The sequence below is a fragment of the Choloepus didactylus genome, chromosome Y, assembly GCF_015220235.1.
Source record: "Choloepus didactylus isolate mChoDid1 chromosome Y, mChoDid1.pri, whole genome shotgun sequence".
Lineage (NCBI taxonomy): Eukaryota > Metazoa > Chordata > Mammalia > Pilosa > Megalonychidae > Choloepus > Choloepus didactylus.
In genome coordinates, this window is record NC_051335.1 from 20,217,908 (window position 1) to 20,235,057 (window position 17,150).

The 17,150-nt window shown below is 42.9% G+C and overlaps 1 pseudogene; it reads right to left on the reverse strand.

Moving 5' to 3' along the window:
* Window positions 1-255: 255 nt before the first annotated feature.
* Window positions 256-17,150, reverse strand: part of LOC119524034 — a 43,536-nt pseudogene continuing 26,641 nt past the window's right edge.

The window sequence follows — 17,150 nt, forward strand, 5'->3', positions numbered from 1 at the left end:
TCCACATGGAACCAAAGAAAGTGGTTCTGTTTCATGCAAACCCTGGCACTCCATCAACTGTCCTGCTAACTCAAGGCCATTCTGGAAAGTCAAGTTTGTTATCCTGAAGTCACTGGGGAATAAATAGCACTGGGGCATTTCTCTCTGAGGTTGCAACATCATTATACCTCACTCAACAGCAGCACTTAGAGGCTCTGGGAGTCTCAGCTCCCAAACCTGGGGCAGAGGCATTGATGGGGGCAGAACAGGGGGAATCTAGGATGCCGGGGACTCACCCAGCCTGATGGCCCTAAAGAAAGTGGTGTGCTTGCTCATATTGATAGAGATGTCGGCGTGCACCATCTTCACTGCAATCTTCTGCTGGGCTTTGAGAAGGCAGACACCAGCGATGTAACAAGTGTTGTAGTTTGTCTTGCCTGTCTCAATGCTACAAGTGCACTGCAGGAAGGGCTTCTCATCCACCACCACCTTGTAGCTGGCAGTCAGTGAAGTTGATGTAGTACACCTAGGTGAGAGGCAACAAGAAGGGATTGGGGGAGAGAGGAAAGAGAGGGTGGGGGCCCTCCGCTGTGATAAGAACATACAGGAGCTTCTCAGAGGAGCTGCCCAGTATCCCAGGTGTGAAGGGTGGATGCCACCTGAAGGTGTGATAGTTAGCCAACAGGAAGGGCAGGATAAGAGGCTTATGTACTGCTCCTTCTCCACCCCCCACCCCATTCCCTGGGGCACAGGTGGCTGAGCAAGAACCATGCCTTATTTGCTATTTTACACCCTCCATGCCCCTCAGCCCTGGCATGAAGCACAGTGCTCTCTGCACTTATTAGGTGCTCAATCAGTGCTACAGAAATAAATGCACCCAGACTAACTTCCCAGTTCAAGCCCCAAGGAGTCTGTGTCCAAACTTAGAAGTCACTGATTTCTCAGAGAGTACCCAATAACAACTTGCTGTTTCTTTGGCTCTTTAACCAGAAGCTCACTCAGCTTGGAGTCACACACTCTTGCCCCCCCCCCCCCCAGCAACTGAACTTCTCTCACAGATTCTCACAATGCCCCTTGGACCTCTTTTGATATTTGAGGAAAGCAATCCAGAAAGATGGAGTGCAATCACCCCAAATGAGATAAAGGATCTGGAAGGGTAAAACCCAGGCCCCTAATTTCATTACTTTTTGCTGGAAGGAAGTGCTAACCTAGGCTAACCTATGGGGATTTTCCCAGCCTGCATGGTGCCCAAGGCTTGAGGTCACACCCACTTGCTTGGAAAATTAATTTTTCCATCCTTTACTACTCTTATCCATCAAACCTCACTCCAAGCTTTCATTCCCCATCCAACCCCAAATAGAGCTTAGCCCACAGACATTGGGGATACACCTACCTGCCCCCTGGGGTTTGGACCGTTACTCCTCACCTCAAATTACTTTATGAAAGGAAGCTCCCTCCACTGGCTCTTCATGAAGGAGCAGAGTATTGAAGTGCCATGTAATCTCTTGGGCCAGGACCCAAGCTATGCCAGGATGCTCAGTGGGCTTAGCAAATGCTTGTGAACACACCTTCTCTGTGGGACCCAGCTGCTAGCTCCGTGGTCTTTCTGCCCATCCACGTGCTTGCTGCCTGCCCCACAGGAGCCCCAACGTTAAGGCTCATTTATCTCTAGCTCTGAGGAACCACCCCAGTGAGGACAAACAACTGGGGGTGGAAGTGAAGGAGCACTGGCAGACCTGGGGAGTGGGCCTGGGGTAGGAAAAGGACTAAAGCAAAGGGAGCAAAGGGCTGGGAGAATGATGGCAGGAAAGAGGCAAGTTCATTAGAAAAACAGAGGAATGGAGGAAAAAATGGGAGAAAGAGGAATGAAAGACAGTCAGAAATCTTTTTGAGGTGGAGAGAAAGTCTGCAGAAGCACTATGCATTATAACACCCAAGCTAGCAGTGTGGAGAGGGGAGAGGGGTTCCCAGCTGTCCTGGAATTGACTTTCAAAGAATATACTGAGACCCTGTTCAAGTTTGGCAATAGAACCAAACAGCTCAGAATGGAAACACCATAGCATCCACCATGGACCTGGGGCCCTGCAAGAGCGAATGAGATAGCAGTGGGAAGGGCCTCTTTTCATTTTTTTCAATGACATTTGGCAAGGAAATAAAGCCCCAAAGCACCCCTCCTCCCTTTCTTCCTTTCAACTCCCTCCAAGTGTGTCGTCCCCTGCCTCACCACCTGCTAAAGCAGGAAGTTAGCCATTGGTTGGTTTTGACTTGCCCCACAGTGCCCCTCTGTGGCCTGCACTGGATCTGCAGTCTGGATATAAGAAGAGTTAGGCCTAAGACCGTACTCACTTCTACTTGACTATAGATGAAGTAGGTGCCGTCCACCAGTACCTCCAGCTCCCCGCTGCGGGGATGTAGTTTAAACACTTTGGGGTTCATAGTGATGCGAGACCAGTCATTGAGTACTCCACCTGAAAGATCTCAGTATGAGAGAAGGGTTAGACACTCAGTACATGTCAGAATGATATGAGCAATAGAAACAAGAAATAGCAAACAGTACACACCCCCACCCCTATCCCACCACAACCGGGACAGCCCAGAAGGCTAAGATTTAAGAACTGCTTTTGGAAGCAGTGAAGTTGTCTTCTTTTGTAAGATGGCTACCAGGCTTGCCTCAGGCCCCCTTCGCTATGCCTGTCTTCTCTCCTTTCCCAACCACTTCATTGAGAAGAGTCTTTACTGAACACCTTCTAGCTGGAATTTGGGGTGGGGGGAGTGGTGAGAGAAGAATGGGCACACTGCTCTATCTTTGTTGTTTTGGGGCCTGTATAGGCAAAACTCAGATACTGAGTGGCAGGCTGTGTCTTATTATTTAATTTTACTTTCCCAATTGTAGCTCCTGAATCCCTCTCCTGTCTCATAAGTTCATGGGGTTTCTCCTTTCCTCTCAAGATATTTCTTTTCAAAGCTCCTCCACCCCCACTCCTTTCTGGAAAGCCTCCATGGATCCTCAGGAAACCACTCAGTATAATGAACTGTCTGTCTGGAGAACCTTCGGAAGCAGGAGTGATTCATGTTCCATGGCAGCCAGAGCTAGGGGCCATCAGTAACAAAGCTCCATAGGTGAGAAGGATCTTCATGAGAGTATGGGATAGATTGCACAGCTGCATTAGAACCATCCAGAGGAATAGGAGAGGGTGTCTGGGAGCTGTGGCACCCTTGGCAAAGCATCTGTCTGTTAGCCCCACACCAGTCAAGGGTGGAAGGGCAATCATCTGCCTCGACTGGACAGGGGGAGCCAGCATGTGAGGGGAGAGGGAAAAGCTTCCCTTTCCACTCTGCAGAAAGAGGGATGTGCTTCCCCACTATGAGAGGAAAGAGACCAAGCCCATTGGGGTCTTTTCCCCTCTAAACCATCACCCAAGAAATTATGTTTCTTTATTCAAGAAATTACATTTTGAACATCCATCCCGGGCCAGTCTCAGAAGGCCTGCCTCTCTGAGGTGTGAGGAATCAGGCCTTCTGGAAAAGTTGGCCTCTTTCCTAGAGGTGATAGGTAGAATTAGGGCTCTTCTATGGGATGCTCTGCTTGATGTCCTCACACCCCTGTCTACTTCACTTGTGCTTCTGGTAGAACCAAAGTTCAGCACACACTAGTACTAGGGATTGGCTCAGAGGAGTGGGAAACAATCTTGTTATGTGGGAATGGTAACAAAATCAGCAACTGCTGGCACAGAATAAACCCTGTGGTCACCCTTCCAGATACCCAAACAAATCTATTTCCTGAACCGTCTCAGTCCTCCCTGCACAGATGGTGATCACGGCCCACACAGTGCCCTGGGGCCCATGGCACCTGATCCCAGCAGGGCTGCTTGGTTTTAGTGCCATTCTGTTTCTTGTTACATTTCTGAAGCTATTAGTCAGGCATCCAGGTGGCAGTCAGGGGAGTAGCTAAGCCCAATCATTAAGGAAGCTCAGACCAGTCAGTTTTCAACCTAATGGGCTCTTAGAAGCTGTCCTCATGGGGCAGGTTTCTCAACCTTCATTTATTTTTTCCACTCTTACAGCCCCTCCTTTCACTTCCAAGCTCTGTAAGCATCTTGCATCTTGGTAGGCTTGCTGCTTCCCAAGGCTCCCAGGGGTTCATGAATTTTAGGCTTTGTTCACCTCAGAGACTGGACATTATTTCAAAGGTTTGTTCTTTAATGAATGTTCATGTCTCTTTGGGGGAAGAAAATGAACCTAGTAATTTAGTGGAGTGTATATACACATCACTGAAGCAGCACTGTGTAGTGTAAAGAGCTGACAGATGTAGTGTTGAACCCCTGTTCCTACACTTAAACTATGAAGTCTTGGACAAGTTAATTAACCTCTCTGACCTTCAGTTTCTGTCTCTGTAAAAAGGAGCTAATACCTTCCCCACAGGGTTGTCGTGAGGATCAAATGAAATAAAAGACAAAGAAAGTATGTTGAAAACCCTAAAGTACCGTACAAATATAAGGCAGTATGATTTATTTTGGTATGATCCCATCTCTCTGGGACTCTGCTGTCTCATCTTTTAAAGGCAGGGATTACATTAAATCAGTTTCTCAACCTTACCAATCCATTCCCTCTTTTGATAGACACTAGTATCTCATGCCCCCTGGAAATTCTAACATGCTCCCCACCCCAGAGAGAAACACCCCTGCACCCATTTTCTGTGTGGATCCATCGCACAAGGAGAATTTGGTTTTGTGTAGTTTTACCTTCCCTAATCCATATTGTGAAAATGCTTATCAAACTACACCTATCCCTAGGATGACTCTTATCTAACTGCTATTCCCCAAGAACCCCCAGGTTAAATGTCTTAAGTCCTTTTCAGTTTCATCATTAGTGATTCTGAATGCAATTTGGATGTAGCAACTGGTCTTGGCACAAGCAATTATGCAGGACAGCCACCAGAGGGCGAGATGGAGTAGAGAATGGCCCTCTAAACCAGCCAAGGGTACTTTGCTGGCCTAGGTGAGAATTTGGAGGTGATGGGGATGGGGGGTGGGGAGGACAGGGGTGTGGGGGGTGTGGGGGAGGGACGGGAGGAGCTCCTCTTAGAAAGAGAGCCTACTTTGACTCTTACCATTCTTGACTTGAATTGCTGACCCTTGGCCCTGTAGATGCACCACAGCTGGCTGGGAGGATAAGGATAGAGTGGTCACTGTGAGCAATGGCTGCTTGCTCAGCTACAGGTTCCTACGTTTCTACCTCAAGTTTCCAGTCTCCTCTGGAATCCTGATTCCCGATTCTGCTCCCTCCCCCCGTCGTGGGTTGCTAGTGACCACATGTCTACTAGAGGGTGGTATGATTTTGTAGCTCTGCCACCTCCTTGCTATGTGACCTTAGTCAAATGTAATGCCTCTGAGCCTTATTTCCCTACCTGTAAAATGGGGATTATAAGAAAATCTGCCTGGCCTCCTTCACAGGGATGTTTGAAGATCAAATGAGGTGATGGATATAAAATTGCCCTGCAAAAAATCTATCAAGTGCTGTGCAGCTGTGTAGATTTATCACTGTGGCCAAACAGCTGTAGTGAAGGCTGCTGAGATGAGACCAGGCAAGGCAGCAGAAACTTGCCAATAGAGAGATTAGGAAACTCAGAGATTAGGGAGGAGCCCATCAAGTCATTAGGCCAGCAGCCCAGGCTGGATTGGCCTGGACCTAGTTGGCTGTGTTTCAAGGACATACTCTTAAGCTTCTAAGCTCCTGATCCCAGGTGGTCTGAGTGCCGACAAAGTGTCTGAGGTGGCTGGGGGGTTGGAGGCCCCGGTGAAAACATATGACTGGCAGTTCATTTCAGTTGCTTACTGAGCTTGGATATGGTGTCACTCTGTGGTCTGACAAGACTCAGTTCCCTTAGCTGAAGGCAGACCCTGGGGCAAAGCTTTACTCTTCATACAGATGGGAGGATTCTGTGAGTTAAAAAGCATCAGAAAGTCTAGGGTATCCTTATAAAATAAAGCCTTGGCAAATCTAATGGGGAGCAAAGTCAAAGGTAACTCTAGCCTATGGACTTCCCTCCTCCCCAGGAAGAGAGCAATCCTCAGCCAACCTGATTTTCTCAAGTTCTGGCTTTATCAGCAGCACCTGCAAAACAGGACAGAACAGTCAGAGGGCATACTCTTTCTACTTCCCTTTCTCCTCACCTAGGCAACCAGTAGCAGAGAGCCTTGCTCCCTGTGGTCAGTTGTAACTGTGCTTTATTCTTCACGGCTCAGAGTTAGAGGGAGAATCAGAGAGCAAATGAAGGACCCTGGGATGGGAGAGTACACTCCTTCCTTGTCTTTCCTGTCCATGATCTGCATCTCTAGTGGACCAAGCACCCAGATGGGCAACTGCCCTCTTGCAAATGCTGGCCCAAAGCAAGCCCCACTGAACACCCGTGGCAGAGATGAGAGGACGTTCCTGTCACCCTGAGCCCCTGAGACATTGGTTTGTGCTTCTCTACCACCCTGCTCTAGTCTTTTGCTCCCTTTCTATTTATTTTATTCATGGAGCTCATTACCATTTGTAATTATCTTGTTTCTTTAATTGTCTCTCTTTCTGTAGGACATAAACTCCAGGAGTACAGGGACCATTCATCAATATATCTCCTGAATATAGAAAGCACTCAATTAATATTTGTCCTATGATTGGATGAAAACAATCCTTAGCTAACTCTTGTGCCAACAGCCATGATGAAACATTATTAGCCCTGTTTGAACTATGAGTCAAAGAAGCTAAGTCCTGCTGCACAATTCTTGGACTTGGAGAAATCAGCTATAACCAGTCCATTTCTGTAAAGCCCCAAGAAACAGGACGGGAGCAGGGGAAAGAAATAACAATTGTCATAAGCCCAGGCAGCCTGACTCTTATCTATGTCAATTAGGCAGGTTTGGATTTGCATTCATACCTTTGGATGCCCTTCTGGGCCCAAGGGGAAAGATGCAAAGTGACATTTGAATGGGCAGTGTGGTGGGGATAAAGATCTAGTGCAAGAAGCACTTGGTTGCTGGACAGAACGGTCTTGGTGCCACAGCCTGAAGGACTCATAAGTTTCCAACTCCTTGACTATCAGTGACAACTTGTCTCTCCTTATGGGAAGGCCCTTCAGAGTTCATGGGCTAAAACCAGTCCTCAATGTTCCTCCTTATAGTCAAGTTCCATGCAAACATCAGCACGTGGAGCTAGATGCTGGGAATCAGAGAAGACCAAATTCTTCCCCCACAGGAACTCTAGTGAACCCACTGTGCCTCTGTATTAGCTCATATGAATTTACTGGCATGTACAGGCCCATTACAGGGAGGCTTAGAGTCAGGGAAGGTTTGTGATGCAAAAGTTGAGATGGGGCAAGGACAGGTGACTTGTCCTTGACAGGTTGGTGCAAACAAAAAGTTAAAAGTGGCCAGGCCATACTGGCTTGTTCACTTCCTAGTTCTACATTGGGCTAGCAAATCTGCATTTCTTATTGCAGACCAATCCCATCACTACCATTTGAAACCTCTCTCAGGATCACACACTCCTGCTGTACTAAAGTACTTATAAGGAGCCTAGGAGGTTAAGGAGACAGAGAAACTCACCAGAAGGTCCCTGGAGGCCAGGGGGTCCTTGAGGACCTGGAGGACCTGGAGGGCCACGTGGTCCCATAACAGTTGTTCCTGGAATTCCAAGAATTCCTGGAATCCCTGGGGGTCCCTGGGGCCCTGGAGGTCCTGGAGGTCCTGGAGGGCCATTGGGCCCAGGAGGCCCTGACTTCTTTCCTGAAAAACAAGTTCAATGTTACATTTATAGTTATTTACTGTCAGGAGTATACAGATTCCTAGTGATGCAAAGTCTGCCCTCTGGGAATACCTGCTGTTAAAGAGTTACATACTTTTATCACATATGACACACACACACACACACTTACAGTCTCTCTACCCCATTTCATTCAATAAACATTTTCTGAGCTAGCTTTGAGGATATAGAAATAAAGAGCCCTCAAGGATCCCACAGTCTAGTGGAGAAACAGACACAGTCACAATTTAGAAGTGCTACATTAGTGGTACATTCAAAACACTTAAGAGGTCAGGGAAGGCTTCAAAAAGGAGGTTACGTTTCAGCTGAGTCCAAAGGATAACTACTGAGGGGCTAGACCTGTGGGTCACTTTGCAGTTCTTTTTGGAATTGAGCTACTGCTGAAGAGTGTGGCTTTCATGTTTACTGCCCAGTTTGGTGGACTTGATGTGGATAACAACAGGAAGCTAGGAGGGCAGCCTGACCTGAGGAAAAATATGCTTGCAAGCTCTGCTGTGCTCTCCCCATCAGCTAGCTCCAGGAAGGTTTCCTATTGCCTCAGAATGTACAGGAAATGGGGGTTGGGATGGGGGTTGTGCTGTTTGGGAATGAGGAATGAGAAGGCTTTTTGGAGAGGACAGGCATGGGGGCGGGGGCAGGGGGAGAAGGGGAGACGGAGAGAAGAAAGAGCTGAGAAGGCATCAGGTTTTGCTTTCTCAGGTGACCCTCTAAACCCTATTTTTAAAGATCTTTGGGAATGGAAATTCTGCAAACTCCCTGCATAACATGTTCCAATGCGTATCACCCCTCACTTTTGGGAAGTTCTTCTGTATATTTAACTGAAACACCTCCTATGGAGCTTAAGCTCTTATTCTATTCTTTGTGGAGATAGAGAATAGTTAGCATCATACTCACAATAACCCTCATATACCTGAAGATACTAAGTCACCTATTAACCTCCTTTTTTATAGGCTAAATAATCCAGTTTCCCAGTCTTTCCTCAGAGGTCCTATTCTCCAAAGCATTATTAATCAAGCCCACCAAGTCCTCTTCCTTTCCTCCTCATGATCCTTCTAGAAGAGTCTGTCTTCCTATTCCTATATTCCAGGTCATCCAACCTTCTTATCAGGATTTGGTTATGTTAAATGAGTCATAACTGTGGTCTTAAACCCAAACCTCCAACTCCTCCTGTTTACTTCCTTTGCTTTGTGCAGCTCCACTGAAACACTGCAGATGGTCATGGGTGGATGTCTTCTTTCACCTCACCACCGTTGCACAATTTTGTGGAAGTCCCAGGAATGGAAGGCTTTTACCGGACTCCATTACAGTGATTTCATCTGTGATAACTGGTTTTAAATACAGCCTTTTCAAGTCTCACTCAAAAACCTTCTTTCTGACTCAGTTTCCCTGCTCTTCAGACTTGCTTTTCTTTGGCAGGAGAATCCTCTCCTGATTAATCAGGTCCTCCTTTAGGAATAATGCCTCATGTCCAAGAAACCAAATCCTCATGGCAATGCCTCTCATGAAGACATGTGACCATGTCTAAGCACATCTGCCTTTGGAATGAAACAATAGGGTCATTGCAGGATCCCTTCCCCAGGGAAGAAGGAAGGAAAGTCCAGAAAGCATCTTTCCCAGGAAGAGTCCCTGTAGCCTTAAAGACCTAGAGGCATGACTTTAGCTGTTCTCCCTGCACTTAGCAAAATATTGAATCTGCCCAGTTTCTAGATCTAGTCAATTTCAAGATGCTGAACAGGAAAACCACCTCCCTTCAGTTTTGGGAAGCTTCCAAACCAGGGTTATTCAGCACCCACATTTCAATTCCAGCTAGTGTAGTGGAAAGAACAGGGAATCTGTAGTCAAGAAATAAGGATGTAAGCCCCAGCTCTGCCATGAACACACTTTGGGCAAATCCCTTCTTCCTGAGCCTTAGTTTCTTCATCTGTGAAATGAGGAGCTTGGTTTCGATGATCTAAATTCCTTTCCAAGCTAAAGTTCTATAAGGAGGACTGATTTACCCCCAGCAGTCAGGTCCACTTTCCCATCAGTCTCTGGATGGGGTAGACACACAGGATGGGGCATATTAGGCCGTCTGGTGTCCCAGCATTTCCAAGCCTATCAGTGATTTCCAAGCTAGACAGTGCTCTGTGGGTAACATGAACTTCAGCTTCAAGAATGAGAGTTTCCAGGGAATGCTAATGTAATTTTGGGAGAATTATAGCCAGAAACTCCTCCAGTCAAAGAGAATAATGGTTGCAGTGCAAACAGAGAATGTTCACTTATGAAAATGTTAGAAGGCATTTGGGAAAAAAACTCCTTCTGTTATCCAGTACTGCAGCTGGTCCCTGTGCTTATCAGCAACCAGGTTGAGAAAAGTGTGTTTCTCATACTTACATACTTACAGAAAGTTGGACCTTGAGAGGAACATGTACAACATGACCCCTGAACCAAGAGGATGAATTTAGAAGACTGCATTATTTCTCCAGATTTCTTTACTTTAACATAAAGCTTCATCATACTAAAGCCCAGAGACTTTTGTACTTAGAAAGTTACCCTGTATAGTCTTAGATGAAAGAACACACATTCCTTTCAAACCTAAACTTCATGAAAGGGGCATTTCCTCAGCTTTTCAGCTAATCCCAAATCACTGAAAGAAAAATTAAAAGTGAGAGAAAGAGTGTGTGTTTAGTGGGGGGGGGGATGTGGAGGAAGGAAGACAGGAAGAGAGACTGTGTGTTGTGTGCATGTGTGCTATGAGAGGGGGAAAACTCTGTTAGAAGGTGAAAATTAAGCAAACAACTCAATTTACCTCTTCAGCCATGTGCCTATTCACTGTGTCTAAGGAACTTTGTGTTTAATGGTTTCTAAATTACTTTCAGCCATAGTAGATGTTTAAGGCCTATGTGTATTCTCCTCCCAATAATGGCTGTACACAAGGTGTCAGTGCCAGGCAGTGATCTGAGTCCCTGCCAGAGGCACTGGAAACTCTGAGTTGTAACTTCAGAGCGTCTATCCTAGACAATTGTCGTCCATTGTCACTAGCGATTGTATCCTCTCAGTGCTCACACATTGGATAACGCTGCTACTGGGTGCTGCTGCCACCATACACATGCCCTATACACTGGTCAATCACTAGAACATGCCATGTTCTTTCATGCCTCTGAGAGATTTGAGTATGCTGTTCTCTTTGCTGCAATGTCCTTCCTCCTCTTTTTGCCTCATCCTTCAAAGTCTGGGTCAAACACTGTTTTCTCTCTGATGTGTTCCCTCACTTCCCCAGAGAGAATGACTTGTTCCTTTTTTGTTCTCCCACAGCACCCTGTTCATGCTTCAGTGACAGCGTTTTTCATGCTCTACTGTAATTCTGTGTAGTTTCAAGAGTCCACCTACACTGGGAGATTTTTTTTTTTTTATTACAGAGATTGCGAGTTTACAAAACAATCATGCATAAAATACAGGATTCCTGCACCCCGTTCCCCTAACAACACCTTGCATTGGTTTGGAATATTTGTTACTATTGATGATAGCACATTTTTAACAGTTGTATTATTATATTTTTAACAATAGTTACCTTTGTTACAATTGATGAAAGATTATTAAAATAGTTCTATTGTCCATTATTAGGTGTATTTTTTCCCCATATACTACTCTGTTATTACCACCTTGTCATACATTTGTTGTACCCATACTTGTACTATTAAATATAGTCCATTGTGTACAATAGCATTCACTGTGGTCTACAGTCCTATGTTTTATCTTTTAATTTTTATTTTAGTAATATATACATCAAAGTTTCCTTTTTTAACCACATTCACCTATATAGTTCAGTGCTATTGGTTACACTCCCAATAATATGCTAACACTGCCACTATCCATTTCCAAACCTTTACCATCAGCCTAAATAGGAATTCTGTACAAGTTAAGCATCAACTCCCCATTCTCCAATCCCAATCTATTACCTGGTAAACTATATTCTAGATTCTAACTCTATTAACATGCTGATTATAATTAGTTCATAAGAGTAAGATCATATAATATTTATCCTTTTGTGTCTGGCTTATTTCACCTCGATATAATGTCCTCAAGGTTCATTCATGTTTTCACATGCATCGGGACTTCATTCCTTTTTACAGCTGAATAATATTCTATCATATGTATATACCACATTTTATTTAGCTATTCATTGGTTGATGGACAACTGGGTTGTTTCTACCTTTTGGCAATTATGAATAATGCCGCTATTAACATAGGTGTGCAAATGTCTGTTTGAGACTCTTCATTTCTTCTGAGTATTTGTCTAGTAGCAGTATTGCCAGATAATATGGCAGTTCTATATTTGCTTCCCGAGGAATCATGAGACTGCCTTCCACAGCAGCTGCACCATTTTACATTGTCACCAGCAATGAATGAGTGTTCCTATTTTTCCACATCCTCTCCACACATTTGTAGTTTTCTGTTTTTAAAATAATGGTCATTCTAGTAGATGTGAAATGATATTTCATTGTGTTTTTTTTTTAATGTAAAAATTTTTTTATTTATTGAGATTGTTCACATACCATACAATTATCCAAAGATCCAAAGTGTACAACTAACAGTCAGTTGCCACTGGTACCATCATACAGCTGTGCATCCATCACCACAATTAATTTTCTTTCAGTTTTTAGAACATTTTCATTACTCCAGAAAAGAAATACAGACAAAAAAAAAGGAAACTCAAATCCTCCCATACCTCTAACTACCCCTCCTCCATTGTTGACTCATAGTATTGGTATAGTACATTTGTTACTGTTGAAGAAAGAATGTTAAAATACTACTAACTGAAATTAGTTTGCAATAGGTATATTTTCCCCCTATATGCCCCTCTATTATTTTTTTTAAAGTTTCAGAATAGTATTTAATTTTCATAAATTTATAATCATCTTATTTGATATCACAAAATAGTGGATATGTTATAAATTTTACAGATGAAGATATTGTTGCACTATTCTCACCATACATAGGTTGCAGAATAAATCTGGATACAGATTAACACTTCCCCTTCTTCCTCCTTTGTATATTTACAAACATCGCTACACATAAACCTTGCTATTCAAATTATTTTTATCTGAACCAAGGAACTAAATGCATTGAGATAATTTTGTTTTGTTTATAGGAATTCTCACTGTAAACTATACAAGCTTAGGGATCAGAGAGTAAATAGACTTTTTTTTTTTGCCAAACCCTCTATCTGAACTCAGAAGCTAAAATGGTTCCATATTTTTCATTAACTATGCAATAAATAGCAAATCTTGGGTCCACAATTAATGTTTTTTTCTTTCAGTGTATGAAATAGAAGTTAATAATTGCCACTTAAATTTAGTGGTTCAATGACTACAATAACAGATGTCTCTCCATATATAAATAGACATTTTCACCAACACTGCTCTCTATATGCCTTTGCTCTATATATCCCATGCCTATCTCCAGACAATGCCATCTCATCTACACCAACCAATAAAACATAATTGAGAATACACATTTTTCAATGGTCTCAAAATGTATAAGAGTATTCCTTTGGATTTTCAAAAGAAGTCTATATTTTCAGACTTAAATTTAATAGTTTTTAAATTTTTTAGTCTAATTCCTGTTTTATCAATTAGGAAACTGAGAGTCATCTTACAAGTTAAGTGAGATGACCATATTTACAATCAGCAAGTAAGAAAAGTGAGGCAAGTATCATCATCTTCCGACTTCTAGTGTTTCAGAAAGAATGCCATACCATAAACCTGAGTTATCCATTTGAAATAGAGTGAAAGAAATGGTAGCATGGAATAGGAAGTGATAGCAAGTATGTTTTCTCCTTCATAATGTCACCATTCTGCAATGTCTGTTTATTCCTCTCTGAAATACGGAATTAAAAATAATTTAATATAGGGTTGTGTCTTATGATGACTATGATGATAATAAAGTCAAACTTATATTCAGTGGTCACTATATGGCTTGAAAATGCATCTTCATCTAATATTACGGAACCTTTCTCCATCTCTCTCTCTCCTTTCTTTGTTTCTCTGTCAGTAGGGCTCCCTTTAGTATCTCAAGTAGGGCAGGTCTTTTATTAGCAAGCTCTCTCAGCATTTGCTTGTCTGTGAAAAACTTAAGCTCTCCCTCAAATTTGAAGGAGAGTTTTGCTGGATAAAGTATTCTTGGTTGGAAATTTTTCTCTCCCAGAATTTTAAATACGTCATGCCACTGCCTTCTTGCCTCCATGGTGGCCGCTAAGTAGTCACTACTTAGTCTTATGCTGTTTCCTTTGCATGTGGTGAATTGCTTTTCTCTTGCTGCTTTCAGAACTTGCTCCTTCTCTTTAGTATTTGACAGTCTGATCAGAATATATCTTGAAGTGGGTTTATTTGGATTTATTCTATTTGGAGTTGACTGGGCATTTATGCTTTTTGTATTTATATTGTGTAGAAGGTTTGGGAAGTTTTCCCCAACAATTTCTTTGAATACTCTTTTTAGACCTTTACCCTTCTCTTCTCCTTCTGGGACACCAATGAGTCTCATATTTGGACATTTTATTTTATCTGTCATATCCCTGAGATCCATTTCAATTTTTTCAATTTTTTTCCCCATTCTTTCTTTTGTTCTTTCATTTTCCGTTCTGTGGTTCTCGAGGTCACTGAGTCATTGTTCAGCTTCCTCTAGTCTTGTACTGTGAGTATCCAGAATCTTTTTAATTTGGTCAACAGTTTCTTTTATTTCCATAAGATCATCTATATTTTTATTTACTCTTGCAAAGTTCTTCTTCATGCTCTTCGAGGGTCTTCTTCATGTCCTTTATATTCTGTGCCATGCTCTCATTTCTCTTTAGTTCTTTGATTAATTGCTCCAAGTACTGTGTCTCCTCTGATCTTTTGATTTGGGTGTTTCAGTTTGGGTTATCCATATAGTGTGGTTTTTTCATATGCTTTAAAATTTTCTGTTGTTTTTGTCCTCTTGGCAGTTGCTTAACTTGATAGAGTTCTTTTAGGATATGTAGGATTATTCAAACACTTATCTCTAATTTGTCAGATCTACAGCTTGGTGGCATACACGTTCTCTAATGAACCAGCATGTGGCATCCATGAGCCACCTATTCCCCTCAAGCCAGTTCTCCCCAACTTTGTCTTTGTGGTTTGTGGGGGTCTGAATTTTGTGGGGGTCCAATTGTTGCACCAAGTTTGCATGTGTAGTTGGTGTTGCCCGTCCTGAATGTGAGGTATGTGTCTGAGCGGTTAGGGAGGGAGGGCGGCTTTAATAATCAAACCTCCCAGGTGTTCCTGGAGATTTAAGACTGTTGCAAGAGTCTAAATGTTCAGTTCAGTCTCACCACCATTTGTCTCTGCTGCTAACCCACAGGTCCTTGGTATTGGCATATGGTCCCTGGGACTTCCAAGTGGGTCCCTCTTCCAAGCCTTGCCCTCCTAGGGCCTCTGCCGAGGGAAGGCAGGTACATCACAAATTAGTGTCACCCCCCCCCCCACCCAAGGGAAGTTCTGGGCTGCAGGGCTTGTAGGGGCTTTCCCAGCCTGCTGAAAGGATGGCTGTATGGGGTCTGTTAATTTCCTCCTTTTTGCACAGCTTCACCTTCCCAGCTCTAGGACAGTTAGCTTTAGGTGTGGGAAGGCCACTGTCCATGCCTGATATTGTGGCATGTGCACGTGTTGCTGGAAACACTTCCGGTCACACTGGGTTTTTTGGCACAGTTCTGGGCTGCGGTGGTGGCAACAGGCAGGAGCACTCCCAGCCCACTGGGAAGATGGCTGTAAGGGGTTTGGTTTTTTCCCCTTTTGGCTAACCTCTGCCTTCCTCGCTCAGAGACAATTAGCAGTGGGTGCACGAAAGGCTAAAGGTTAAAAATGAGGGGGTGATAAAAACATTCCCAGATAATCAAAAGCTGAGGGACTAAAGGAAATTGTGCAGGCTGAAAGGAAGGGACACTAAACAATTGACTGAAACCACATGAAGAAATAAAGATTTCCAGTAAAGATCACATGGTAAATATAAACACCAATACTACTGTATTTTTGATTTGTAACTCCACTATTTACTTCCTACAGGATCTAAAATACATAAAGTGTAATGATAAATCAGTGGTTGTGGACTCAATGTAAAATATGTAATTTTTGATAAGAACTACATAAAGCTGGGGGAATGGAGGAGTATAGGAACATAGTTTATTGAAGTTAAATTGGTATCAAAGAAAAACAAGATTGATATGGATTTAAGATGTTAAATTTAAGTGCCACGGTAAACACAAAGAAAGTATCAGAGAATATGACCATAGAGATGAAAAGTAGAGTATGGGTTATGAGAAGTGGGGGAAGGGGAATGGGGAATTAAGAAATGAAGGTAGGGTTTCTGTTTGGGGTGAAGGGAAATTTCTAGTAATGGATGGTGGAAAGGCGATGGCATTGCAACATTGTGAATGTGATTAATCCCACTAAATGGAATGCTTGGGAGGGGTTGGAATGGGAAGATTTATGCTGTATATATGTTTCCACAATGGAAAAAAAAAAGGCAGTCTAAATAGATAATGACAATTAAATGCCATAGATGATCCTGGATGAGATCTAAGAATAGAGGAGAAAAGGCTCAAAAGGACACAATTGGGACATAAGAAAAAAATGAAATATAGAATGTAAGCTTTACATCAATGTTAAATTTCTTGAACTTCTTAACTACACTTAATGTGATTACATCAATGAATATTCTTATATTCTTGTTCATAGGAAATGTATATGTGAATTATATTATTTGTTCATATGTTCAGAAGACAGAGCAATAGATGATGGATGATAGACAGGGAGGGAAAGAAAGAAATGGTAAAATGACAAAATATTAAAGTTGGTAGATCAGGGTATCGGTGGAGGAGGGTTGGGGTATGCTGGAGTTCTGTGTATGGGGTTTGTATTATTTTTGCAACTGTTACTGTAAGTTTGAATTTATTTCAAAATAAAAATTAAAAAAAAATTTAAAAAAAAGAACCACTACTGTTGATCTTGTATCCCACCGCTTTGCTGAATTCATTTATTAGTGCTAGTAGCTTTGTTGTGGATTTCTCAGGATAATACATAGGATCATGTCATCATCTGCAAATAAAGTTTTACTTCTTTCTTTCCAATTTGGATGCCTTTTATTACCTTTCCTTGCCTAACTGCTCTAGTTAGAACCAGTAGCACAATGTTGAATAACAGTGGTGACAGTGGGCATCCCTGTCTTGTTCCTGATCTTAGTGGGAAGGCTCTCAGTCTCTCACCATTGAGTGCTATGCTGCCTATGGGTTTTTCATATATGCTTTTTATCATATTGGGGAAGTTTCCTTCAATTCCTGTCCTTTTGAGTGTTTTCATCAAAAAGGGATGTTGAAT